A 12691-nucleotide genomic window follows, 5' to 3' on the forward strand; every position below is an offset into this window, starting at 1 on the left:
GGGGCCTGAATGGAGAACACGAGCACCAGGAGATGAAAACTGAGGTGAGTTTCAGAAAGCTTTCCCGATCCCACGGTGTAGCATCCGCTGGGTTTCCAATGAGTGCTTTCGCTGTCGGAAGATTGCGTTGAACCTGGAGAGTTGGGACCCATGGAATGGGGAGCACGCAGGATTCCTTTCAAGGGTCTGCATTTGCTTTCCCAACCTCACCAATCGTCTCAGCCCCAAGAGTGTCCAGCCTTATGTCTTCCGCCGCTGGGGCTGTAGATGTGGTCAATCCTGGTTGCATGCCAGTCCCTGAACGCATTTTGGAAGAATTTCTCTCTGTTTTGCCCTGCTTGTTTCTTCTTTATGTTGGAAATGTATCCTCAGAATGGGTCTGAGCTGATTTTCCCTGCTGGTTTTAGGCCGCTTTACACACACTTGATGCACTTACACAGAGATATCAAGACTTAGCTTTTAAGATGCTTACTAGTCGGATAGATACTTGTGCGATGAACAGGGTCTGGTGAGTCCAGTTGATTGAGCAAGGAGTAGGTCGTGTCCATTCCATATTCGGTTTTCGGAAGGGTATCTGTGCTCATTTCAAACTCGAGTTTTATGCGTCACCCCACCTCACCTTTCCCCTGAAGCAGGCATAAGTGTGTTTTCTAAAAGCGTGACTCTGTTCTGTTTGGGGATTCCGTTCATGGGGAGCGATTTTTACATTCCCTCGATGAGTGATATCATAAGTTTCTTTTTCTGTGGGACTTATTTCACTGAGGATGATCGTACCTAAATCCACTCAGGATGCTGCTACCAGCCTCATGACGTGGATTTCATGGCTGAGTGACACTCCATTGGACCTACGTAGCACCACTTGTCCACTTGTCCACTTGTCTTTGTCCACTTGTCCACTCGTCTTTGTCCACTTGGCTCTTTCCTGGGATATGAAACGTGTACCGGAGTGGAGGTTCTTGTCAAGACAGCAGCCCTCAACTTTGGGGTCCCTGTGTCTGGTTGATTTTTTCATTTTCCCAAGGTCAACGCCCATGTGTGGAAGTGCCCTATGCTCTGTGGTTCTGTGTTTTACATGGTTTGGGAAAGAGGATACATTTGTGAAGATTGGCTGTTGGCCATTGACATCCCGCCCATCAGCTTAACAAGGCTCCCTTGACTCCGTGGGCTGTCCTGCCTTTCTGGTTTTTAGACTTTTATCGCCTGGCCCTTTTGCCCCGGGGCGGGGGGGCGAGAGATTTCTTTGTAGTGCTGATTTGCTCTCCCAGGTTGCTTGGTTGGCCAAAAAGGGCGTATGCGTTTTTTCCTGAATATATTCAGGAAAAAACGCATACGCCCTTTTTGGCCAACCGCATCATTGTCCACGTTCTGGCGCTTTTCATGTGCTATCGGGGCCATTCCGATGTACCCGTTGACATCCGTTTCCTGCAATTCTGCCTTGCGTTCAACGCCTCTTCGTAGCCTGACCTCAATATATTTTGGGGCGATAGTTATCGTTTAGAACTCTGCAGGTTTGGGAAGTGCAGTGCCCCTGAGCACCATTTCCCAAGTCGCTTTTTTGTGAGTGGGACGCAAGACGGCTGGATGGCTTCACGCCCTCTTTTCGATCCGCGGTGGCAGGCTGAACCTCTGGTGAATTCTTCTTCGTGATGGGAAATGAGAGTGACATGTGCCCGACCAAACACCTCCAGCGAGTCTCTCATTGGTTCCCCCTCTTGCAGTTCATCCTGCGGACAAATTGCAGACGGTACGAAAGAGGCATGGAAAGGCGCCGAGTCTCCAAGTGGGGAGATTGTTAGTAAGGGGTCCTGAATGGAGAACACGAGCACCAGGAGATGAAAACTGAGGTGAGTTTCAGAAAGCTTTCCCGATCCCACGGTGTAGCATCCGCTGGGTTTCCAATGAGTGCTTTCGCTGTCGGAAGATTGCGTTGAACCTGGAGAGTTGGGACCCATGGAATGGGGAGCACGCAGGATTCCTTTCAAGGGTCTGCATTTGCTTTCCCAACCTCACCCATCGTCTCAGCCCCAAGAGTGTCCAGCCTTATGTCTTCCGCCGCTGGGGCTGTAGATGTGGTCAATCCTGGTTGCATGCCAGTCCCTGAACGCATTTTGGAAGAATTTCTCTCTGTTTTGCCCTGCTTGTTTCTTCTTTATGTTGGAAATGTATCCTCAGAATGGGTCTGAGCTGATTTTCCCTGCTGGTTTTAGGCCGCTTTACACACACTTGATGCACTTACACAGAGATATCAAGACTTAGCTTTTAAGATGCTTACTAGTCGGATAGATACTTGTGCGATGAACAGGGTCTGGTGAGTCCAGTTGATTGAGCAAGGAGTAGGTCGTGTCCATTCCATATTCGGTTTTCGGAAGGGTATCTGTGCTCATTTCAAACTCGAGTTTTATGCGTCACCCCACCTCACCTTTCCCCTGAAGCAGGCATAAGTGTGTTTTCTAAAAGCGTGACTCTGTTCTGTTTGGGGATTCCGTTCATGGGGAGCGATTTTTACATTCCCTCGATAAGTGATATCATAAGTTTCTTTTTTTGTGGGACTTATTTCACTGAGGATGATCGTACCTAAATCCACTCAGGATGCTGCTACCAGCCTCATGACGTGGATTTCATGGCTGAGTGACACTCCATTGGACCTACGTAGCACCACTTGTCCACTTGTCCACTTGTCTTTGTCCACTTGTCCACTCGTCTTTGTCCACTTGGCTCTTTCCTGGGATATGAAACGTGTACCGGAGTGGAGGTTCTTGTCAAGACAGCAGCCCTCAACTTTGGGGTCCCTGTGTCTGGTTGATTTTTTCATTTTCCCAAGGTCAACGCCCATGTGTGGAAGTGCCCTATGCTCTGTGGTTCTGTGTTTTACATGGTTTGGGAAAGAGGATACATTTGTGAAGATTGGCTGTTGGCCATTGACATCCCGCCCATCAGCTTAACAAGGCTCCCTTGACTCCGTGGCCTGTCCTGCCTTTCTGGTTTTTAGACTTTTTTCGCCTGGCCCTTTTGCCCCGGGGTGGGGGGGGCGAGAGATTTCTTTGTAGTGCTGATTTGCTCTCCCAGGTTGCTTGGTTGGCCAAAAAGGGCGTATGCGTTTTTTCCTGAATATATTCAGGAAAAAACACATACGCCCTTTTTGGCCAACCGCATCATTGTCCACGTTCTGGCGCTTTTCATGTGCTATCGGGGCCATTCCGATGTACCCGTTGACATCCGTTTCCTGCAATTCTGCCTTGCGTTCAACGCCTCTTCGTAGCCTGACCTCAATATATTTTGGGGCGATAGTTATCGTTTAGAACTCTGCAGGTTTGGGAAGTGCAGTGCCCCTGAGCTCCATTTCCCAAGTCGCTTTTTTGTGAGTGGGACGCAACACGGCTGGATGGCTTCACGCCCTCTTTTCGATCCGCGGTGGCAGGCTGAACCTCTGGTGAATTCTTCTTCGTGATGGGAAATGAGAGTGACATGTGCCCGACCAAACACCTCCAGCGAGTCTCTCATTGGTTCCCCCTCTTGCAGTTCATCCTGCGGACAAATTGCAGACGGTACGAAAGAGGCATGGAAAGGCGCCGAGTCTCCAAGTGGGGAGATTGTTAGTAAGGGGGCCTGAATGGAGAACACGAGCACCAGGAGATGAAAACTGAGGTGAGTTTCAGAAAGCTTTCCCGATCCCACGGTGTAGCATCCGCTGGGTTTCCAATGAGTGCTTTCGCTGTCGGAAGATTGCGTTGAACCTGGAGAGTTGGGACCCATGGAATGGGGAGCACGCAGGATTCCTTTCAAGGGTCTGCATTTGCTTTCCCAACCTCACCCATCGTCTCAGCCCCAAGAGTGTCCAGCCTTATGTCTTCCGCCGCTGGGGCTGTAGATGTGGTCAATCCTGGTTGCATGCCAGTCCCTGAACGCATTTTGGAAGAATTTCTCTCTGTTTTGCCCTGCTTGTTTCTTCTTTATGTTGGAAATGTATCCTCAGAATGGGTCTGAGCTGATTTTCCCTGCTGGTTTTAGGCCGCTTTACACTCACTTGATGCACTTACACAGAGATATCAAGACTTAGCTTTTAAGATGCTTACTAGTCGGATAGATACTTGTGCGATGAACAGGGTCTGGTGAGTCCAGTTGATTGAGCAAGGAGTAGGTCGTGTCCATTCCATATTCGGTTTTCGGAAGGGTATGTGTGCTCATTTCAAACTCGAGTTTTATGCGTCACCCCACCTCACCTTTCCCCTGAAGCAGGCATAAGTGTGTTTTCTAAATGCGTGACTCTGTTCTGTTTGGGGATTCCGTTCATGGGGAGCGATTTTTACATTCCCTCGAGAAGTGATATCATAAGTTTCTTTTTTTGTGGGACTTATTTCACTGAGGATGATCGTACCTAAATCCAATCAGGATGCTGCTACCAGCCTCATGACGTGGATTTCATGGCTGAGTGACCCTCCATTGGACCTACGTAGCACCACTTGTCCACTTGTCCACTTGTCGTTGTCCACTTGTCCACTCGTCTTTGTCCACGTGGCTCTTTCCTGGGATATGAAACGTGTACCGGAGTGGAGGTTCTTGTCAAGACAGCAGCCCTCAACTTTGGGGTCCCTGTGTCTGGTTGATTTTTTCATTTTCCCTAGGTCAACGCCCATGTGTGGAAGTGCCCTATGCTCTGTGGTTCTGTGTTTTACATGGTTTGGGAAAGAGGATACATTTGTGAAGATTGGCTGTTGGCCATTGACATCCCGCCCATCAGCTTAACAAGGCTCCCTTGACTCCGTGGGCTGTCCTGCCTTTCTGGTTTTTAGACTTTTTTCGCCTGGCCCTTTTGCCCCGGGGCGGGGGGAGAGATTTCTTTGTAGTGCTGATTTGCTCTCCCAGGTTGCTTGGTTGGCCAAAAAGGGCGTATGCGTTTTTTCCTGAATATATTCAGGAAAAAACGCATACGCCCTTTTTGGCCAACCGCATCATTGTCCACGTTCTGGCGCTTTTCATGTGCTATCGGGGCCATTCCGATGTACCCGTTGACATCCGTTTCCTGCAATTCTGCCTTGCGTTCAACGCCTCTTCGTAGCCTGACCTCAATATATTTTGGGGCGATAGTTATCGTTTAGAACTCTGCAGGTTTGGGAAGTGCAGTGCCCCTGAGCTCCATTTCCCAAGTCGCTTTTTTGTGAGTGGGACGCAACACGGCTGGATGGCTTCACGCCCTCTTTTCGATCCGCGGTGGCAGGCTGAACCTCTGGTGAATTCTTCTTCGTGATGGGAAATGAGAGTGACATGTGGCCGACCAAACACCTCCAGCGAGTCTCTCATTGGTTCCCCCTCTTGCAGTTCATCCTGCGGACAAATTGCAGACGGTACGAAAGAGGCATGGAAAGGCGCCGAGTCTCCAAGTGGGGAGATTGTTAGTAAGGGGGCCTGAATGGAGAACACGAGCACCAGGAGATGAAAACTGAGGTGAGTTTCAGAAAGCTTTCCCGATCCCACGGTGTAGCATCCGCTGGGTTTCCAATGAGTGCTTTCGCTGTCGGAAGATTGCGTTGAACCTGGAGAGTTGGGACCCATGGAATGGGGAGCACGCAGGATTCCTTTCAAGGGTCTGCATTTGCTTTCCCAACCTCACCAATCGTCTCAGCCCCAAGAGTGTCCAGCCTTATGTCTTCCGCCGCTGGGGCTGTAGATGTGGTCAATCCTGGTTGCATGCCAGTCCCTGAACGCATTTTGGAAGAATTTCTCTCTGTTTTGCCCTGCTTGTTTCTTCTTTATGTTGGAAATGTATCCTCAGAATGGGTCTGAGCTGATTTTCCCTGCTGGTTTTAGGCCGCTTTACACACACTTGATGCACTTACACAGAGATATCAAGACTTAGCTTTTAAGATGCTTACTAGTCGGATAGATACTTGTGCGATGAACAGGGTCTGGTGAGTCCAGTTGATTGAGCAAGGAGTAGGTCGTGTCCATTCCATATTCGGTTTTCGGAAGGGTATCTGTGCTCATTTCAAACTCGAGTTTTATGCGTCACCCCACCTCACCTTTCCCCTGAAGCAGGCATAAGTGTGTTTTCTAAAAGCGTGACTCTGTTCTGTTTGGGGATTCCGTTCATGGGGAGCGATTTTTACATTCCCTCGATGAGTGATATCATAAGTTTCTTTTTCTGTGGGACTTATTTCACTGAGGATGATCGTACCTAAATCCACTCAGGATGCTGCTACCAGCCTCATGACGTGGATTTCATGGCTGAGTGACACTCCATTGGACCTACGTAGCACCACTTGTCCACTTGTCCACTTGTCTTTGTCCACTTGTCCACTCGTCTTTGTCCACTTGGCTCTTTCCTGGGATATGAAACGTGTACCGGAGTGGAGGTTCTTGTCAAGACAGCAGCCCTCAACTTTGGGGTCCCTGTGTCTGGTTGATTTTTTGATTTTCCCAAGGTCAACGCCCATGTGTGGAAGTGCCCTATGCTCTGTGGTTCTGTGTTTTACATGGTTTGGGAAAGAGGATACATTTGTGAAGATTGGCTGTTGGCCATTGACATCCCGCCCATCAGCTTAACAAGGCTCCCTTGACTCCGTGGGCTGTCCTGCCTTTCTGGTTTTTAGACTTTTATCGCCTGGCCCTTTTGCCCCGGGGCGGGGGGGCGAGAGATTTCTTTGTAGTGCTGATTTGCTCTCCCAGGTTGCTTGGTTGGCCAAAAAGGGCGTATGCGTTTTTTCCTGAATATATTCAGGAAAAAACGCATACGCCCTTTTTGGCCAACCGCATCATTGTCCACGTTCTGGCGCTTTTCATGTGCTATCGGGGCCATTCCGATGTACCCGTTGACATCCGTTTCCTGCAATTCTGCCTTGCGTTCAACGCCTCTTCGTAGCCTGACCTCAATATATTTTGGGGCGATAGTTATCGTTTAGAACTCTGCAGGTTTGGGAAGTGCAGTGCCCCTGAGCTCCATTTCCCAAGTCGCTTTTTTGTGAGTGGGACGCAACACGGCTGGATGGCTTCACGCCCTCTTTTCGATCCGCGGTGGCAGGCTGAACCTCTGGTGAATTCTTCTTCGTGATGGGAAATGAGAGTGACATGTGCCCGACCAAACACCTCCAGCGAGTCTCTCATTGGTTCCCCCTCTTGCAGTTCATCCTGCGGACAAATTGCAGACGGTACGAAAGAGGCATGGAAAGGCGCCGAGTCTCCAAGTGGGGAGATTGTTAGTAAGGGGGCCTGAATGGAGAACACGAGCACCAGGAGATGAAAACTGAGGTGAGTTTCAGAAAGCTTTCCCGATCCCACGGTGTAGCATCCGCTGGGTTTCCAATGAGTGCTTTCGCTGTCGGAAGATTGCGTTGAACCTGGAGAGTTGGGACCCATGGAATGGGGAGCACGCAGGATTCCTTTCAAGGGTCTGCATTTGCTTTCCCAACCTCACCCATCGTCTCAGCCCCAAGAGTGTCCAGCCTTATGTCTTCCGCCGCTGGGGCTGTAGATGTGGTCAATCCTGGTTGCATGCCAGTCCCTGAACGCATTTTGGAAGAATTTCTCTCTGTTTTGCCCTGCTTGTTTCTTCTTTATGTTGGAAATGTATCCTCAGAATGGGTCTGAGCTGATTTTCCCTGCTGGTTTTAGGCCGCTTTACACTCACTTGATGCACTTACACAGAGATATCAAGACTTAGCTTTTAAGATGCTTACTAGTCGGATAGATACTTGTGCGATGAACAGGGTCTGGTGAGTCCAGTTGATTGAGCAAGGAGTAGGTCGTGTCCATTCCATATTCGGTTTTCGGAAGGGTATGTGTGCTCATTTCAAACTCGAGTTTTATGCGTCACCCCACCTCACCTTTCCCCTGAAGCAGGCATAAGTGTGTTTTCTAAATGCGTGACTCTGTTCTGTTTGGGGATTCCGTTCATGGGGAGCGATTTTTACATTCCCTCGATAAGTGATATCATAAGTTTCTTTTTTTGTGGGACTTATTTCACTGAGGATGATCGTACCTAAATCCAATCAGGATGCTGCTACCAGCCTCATGACGTGGATTTCATGGCTGAGTGACCCTCCATTGGACCTACGTAGCACCACTTGTCCACTTGTCCACTTGTCGTTGTCCACTTGTCCACTCGTCTTTGTCCACTTGGGTCTTTCCTGGGATATGAAACGTGTACCGGAGTGGAGGTTCTTGTCAAGACAGCAGCCCTCAACTTTGGGGTCCCTGTGTCTGGTTGATTTTTTCATTTTCCCAAGGTCAACGCCCATGTGTGGAAGTGCCCTATGCTCTGTGGTTCTGTGTTTTACATGGTTTGGGAAAGAGGGTACACTTGTGAAGATTGGCTGTTGGCCATTGACATCCCGCCCAACAGCTTAACAAGGCTCCCTTGACTCCGTGGGCTGTCCTGCCTTTCTGGTTTTTAGACTTTTTTCGCCTGGCCCTTTTGCCCCGGGGGGGGGGGGGCGAGAGATTTCTTTGTAGTGCTGATTTGCTCTCCCAGGTTGCTTGGTTGGCCAAAAAGGGCGTATGCGTTTTTTCCTGAATATATTCAGGAAAAAACGCATACGCCCTTTTTGGCCAACCGCATCATTGTCCACGTTCTGGTGCTTTTCATGTGCTATCGGGGCCATTCCGATGTACCCGTTGACATCCGTTTCCTGCAGTTCTGCCTTGCGTTCAGCGCCTCTTCGTACCCTGACCTCAATATATTTTGGGGCGATAGTTATCGTTTAGAACTCTGCAGGTTTGGGAAGTGCAGTGCCCCTGAGCTCCATTTCCCAAGTCGCTTTTTTGTGAGTGGGACGCAACACGGCTGGATGGCTTCACGCCCTATTGTCGATCCGCGGTGGCAGGCTGAACCTCTGGTGAATTCTTCTTCGTGATGGGAAATGAGAGTGACATGTGGCCGACCAAACACCTCCAGCGAGTCTCTCATTGGTTCCCCCTCTTGCAGTTCATCCTGCGGACAAATTGCAGACGGTACGAAAGAGGCATGGAAAGGCGCCGAGTCTCCAAGTGGGGAGATTGTTAGTAAGGGGGCCTGAATGGAGAACACGAGCACCAGGAGATGAAAACTGAGGTGAGTTTCAGAAAGCTTTCCCGATCCCACGGTGTAGCATCCGCTGGGTTTCCAATGAGTGCTTTCGCTGTCGGAAGATTGCGTTGAACCTGGAGAGTTGGGACCCATGGAATGGGGAGCACGCAGGATTCCTTTCAAGGGTCTGCATTTGCTTTCCCAACCTCACCAATCGTCTCAGCCCCAAGAGTGTCCAGCCTTATGTCTTCTGCCGCTGGGGCTGTAGATGTGGTCAATCCTGGTTGCATGCCAGTCCCTGAACGCATTTTGGAAGAATTTCTCTCTGTTTTGCCCTGCTTGTTTCTTCTTTATGTTGGAAATGTATCCTCAGAATGGGTCTGAGCTGATTTTCCCTGCTGGTTTTAGGCCGCTTTACACACACTTGATGCACTTACACAGAGATATCAAGACTTAGCTTTTAAGATGCTTACTAGTCGGATAGATACTTGTGCGATGAACAGGGTCTGGTGAGTCCAGTTGATTGAGCAAGGAGTAGGTCGTGTCCATTCCATATTCGGTTTTCGGAAGGGTATGTGTGCTCATTTCAAACTCGAGTTTTATGCGTCACCCCACCTCACCTTTCCCCTGAAGCAGGCATAAGTGTGTTTTCTAAAAGCGTGACTCTGTTCTGTTTGGGGATTCAGTGCATGGGGAGCGATTTTTACATTCCCTCGATAAGTGATATCATAAGTTTCTTTTTTTGTGGGACTTATTTCACTGAGGATGATCGTACCTAAATCCACTCAGGATGCTGCTACCAGCCTCATGACGTGGATTTCATGGCTGAGTGACACTCCATTGGACCTATGTAGCACCACTTGTCCACTTGTCCAATTGTCTTTGTCCACTTGTCCACTCGTCTTTGTCCACTTGGCTCTTTCCTGGGATATGAAACGTGTACCGGAGTGGAGGTTCTTGTCAAGACAGCAGCCCTCAACTTTGGGGTCCCTGTGTCTGGTTGATTTTTTCATTTTCCCAAGGTCAACGCCCATGTGTGGAAGTGCCCTATGCTCTGTGGTTCTGTGTTTTACATGGTTTGGGAAAGAGGGTACACTTGTGAAGATTGGCTGTTGGCCATTGACATCCCGCCCATCAGCTTAACAAGGCTCCCTTGACTCCGTGGGCTGTCCTGCCTTTCTGGTTTTTAGACTTTTTTCGCCTGGCCCTTTTGCCCTGGGGGGGGGGGGGGGCGAGAGATTTCTTTGTAGTGCTGATTTGCTCTCCCAGGTTGCTTGGTTGGCCAAAAAGGGCGTATGCGTTTTTTCCTGAATATATTCAGGAAAAAACGCATACGCCCTTTTTGGCCAACCGCATCATTGTCCACGTTCTGGCGCTTTTCATGTGCTATCGGGGCCATTCCGATGTACCCGTTGACATCCGTTTCCTGCAATTCTGCCTTGCGTTCAACGCCTCTTCGTAGCCTGACCTCAATATATTTTGGGGCGATAGTTATCGTTTAGAACTCTGCAGGTTTGGGAAGTGCAGTGCCCCTGAGCTCCATTTCCCAAGTCGCTTTTTTGTGAGTGGGACGCAACACGGCTGGATGGCTTCACGCCCTATTGTCGATCGGGGGTGGCAGGCTGAACCTCTGGTGAATTCTTCTTCGTGATGGGAAATGAGAGTGACATGTGCCCGACCAAACACCTCCAGCGAGTCTCTCATTGGTTCCCCCTCTTGCAGTTCATCGTGCGGACAAATTGCAGACTGTACGAAAGAGGCATGGAAAGGCGCCGAGTCTCCAAGTGGGGAGATTGTTAGTAAGGGGGCCTGAATGGAGAACACGAGCACCAGGAGATGAAAACTGAGGTGAGTTTCAGAAAGCTTTCCCGATCCCACGGTGTAGCATCCGCTGGGTTTCCAATGAGTGCTTTCGCTGTCGGAAGATTGCGTTGAACCTGGAGAGTTGGGACCCATGGAATGGGGAGCACGCAGGATTCCTTTCAAGGGTCTGCATTTGCTTTCCCAACCTCACCCATCGTCTCAGCCCCAAGAGTGTCCAGCCTTATGTCTTCTGCCGCTGGGGCTGTAGATGTGGTCAATCCTGGTTGCATGCCAGTCGCTGAACGCATTTTGGAAGAATTTCTCTCTGGTTTGGCCTGCTTGTTTCTTCTTTGTGTTGGAAATGTATCCTCAGAATGGGTCTGAGCTGACTTTCCCTGCTGGTTTTAGGCCGCTTTACACACACTTGATGCACTTACACAGAGATATCAAGACTTAGCTTTTAAGATGCTTACTAGTCGGATAGATACTTGTGCGATGAACAGGGTCTGGTGAGTCCAGTTGATTGAGCAAGGAGTAGGTCGTGTCCATTCCATATTCGTTTTTCGGAAGGGTATCTGTGCTCATTTCAAACTCGAGTTTTATGCGTCACCCCACCTCACCTTTCCCCTGAAGCAGGCATAAGTGTGTTTTCTAAAGGCGTGACTCTGTTCTGTTTGGGGATTCCGTTCATGGGGAGCGATTTTTACATTCCCTCGATAAGTGATATCATAAGTTTCTTTTTTTGTGGGACTTATTTCACTGAGGATGATCGTACCTAAATCCACTCAGGATGCTGCTACCAGCCTCATGACGTGGATTTCATGGCTGAGTGACACTCCATTGGACCTACGTAGCACCACTTGTCCACTTGTCCACTTGTCTTTGTCCACTTGTCCACTCGTCTTTGTCCACTTGGCTCTTTCCTGGGATATGAAACGTGTACCGGAGTGGAGGTTCTTGTCAAGACAGCAGCCCTCAACTTTGGGGTCCCTGTGTCTGGTTGATTTTTTCATTTTCCCAAGGTCAACGCCCATGTGTGGAAGTGCCCTATGCTTTGTGGTTCTGTGTTTTACATGGTTTGGGAAAGAGGATACATTTGTGAAGATTGGCTGTTGGCCATTGACATCCCGCCCATCAGCTTAACAAGGCTCCCTTGACTCCGTGGGCTGTCCTGCCTTTCTGGTTTTTAGACTTTTTTCGCCTGGCCCTTTTGCCCCGCGGTGGGGGGGCGAGAGATTTCTTTGTAGTGCTGATTTGCTCTCCCAGGTTGCTTGGTTGGCCAAAAAGGGCGTATGCGTTTTTTCCTGAATATATTCAGGAAAAAACGCATACGCCCTTTTTGGCCAACCGCATCATTGTCCACGTTCTGGCGCTTTTCATGTGCTATCGGGGCCATTCCGATGTACCCGTTGACATCCGTTTCCTGCAATTCTGCCTTGCGTTCAACGCCTCTTCGTAGCCTGACCTCAATATATTTTGGGGCGATAGTTATCCTTTAGAACTCTGCAGGTTTGGGAAGTGCAGTGCCCCTGAGCTCCATTTCCCAAGTCGCTTTTTTGTGAGTGGGACGCAACACGGCTGGATGGCTTCACGCCCTATTGTCGATCCGCGGTGGCAGGCTGAACCTCTGGTGAATTCTTCTTCGTGATGGGAAATGAGAGTGACATGTGCCCGACCAAACACCTCCAGCGAGTCTCTCATTGGTTCCCCCTCTTGCAGTTCATCCTGCGGACAAATTGCAGACGGTACGAAAGAGGCATGGAAAGGCGCCGAGTCTCCAAGTGGGGAGATTGTTAGTAAGGGGGCCTGAATGGAGAACACGAGCACCAGGAGATGAAAACTGAGGTGAGTTTCAGAAAGCTTTCCCGATCCCACGGTGTAGCATCCGCT

This window comes from Kogia breviceps, chromosome 3 (assembly GCF_026419965.1).
Source record: "Kogia breviceps isolate mKogBre1 chromosome 3, mKogBre1 haplotype 1, whole genome shotgun sequence".
Taxonomy (NCBI): Eukaryota; Metazoa; Chordata; class Mammalia; order Artiodactyla; family Physeteridae; genus Kogia; species Kogia breviceps.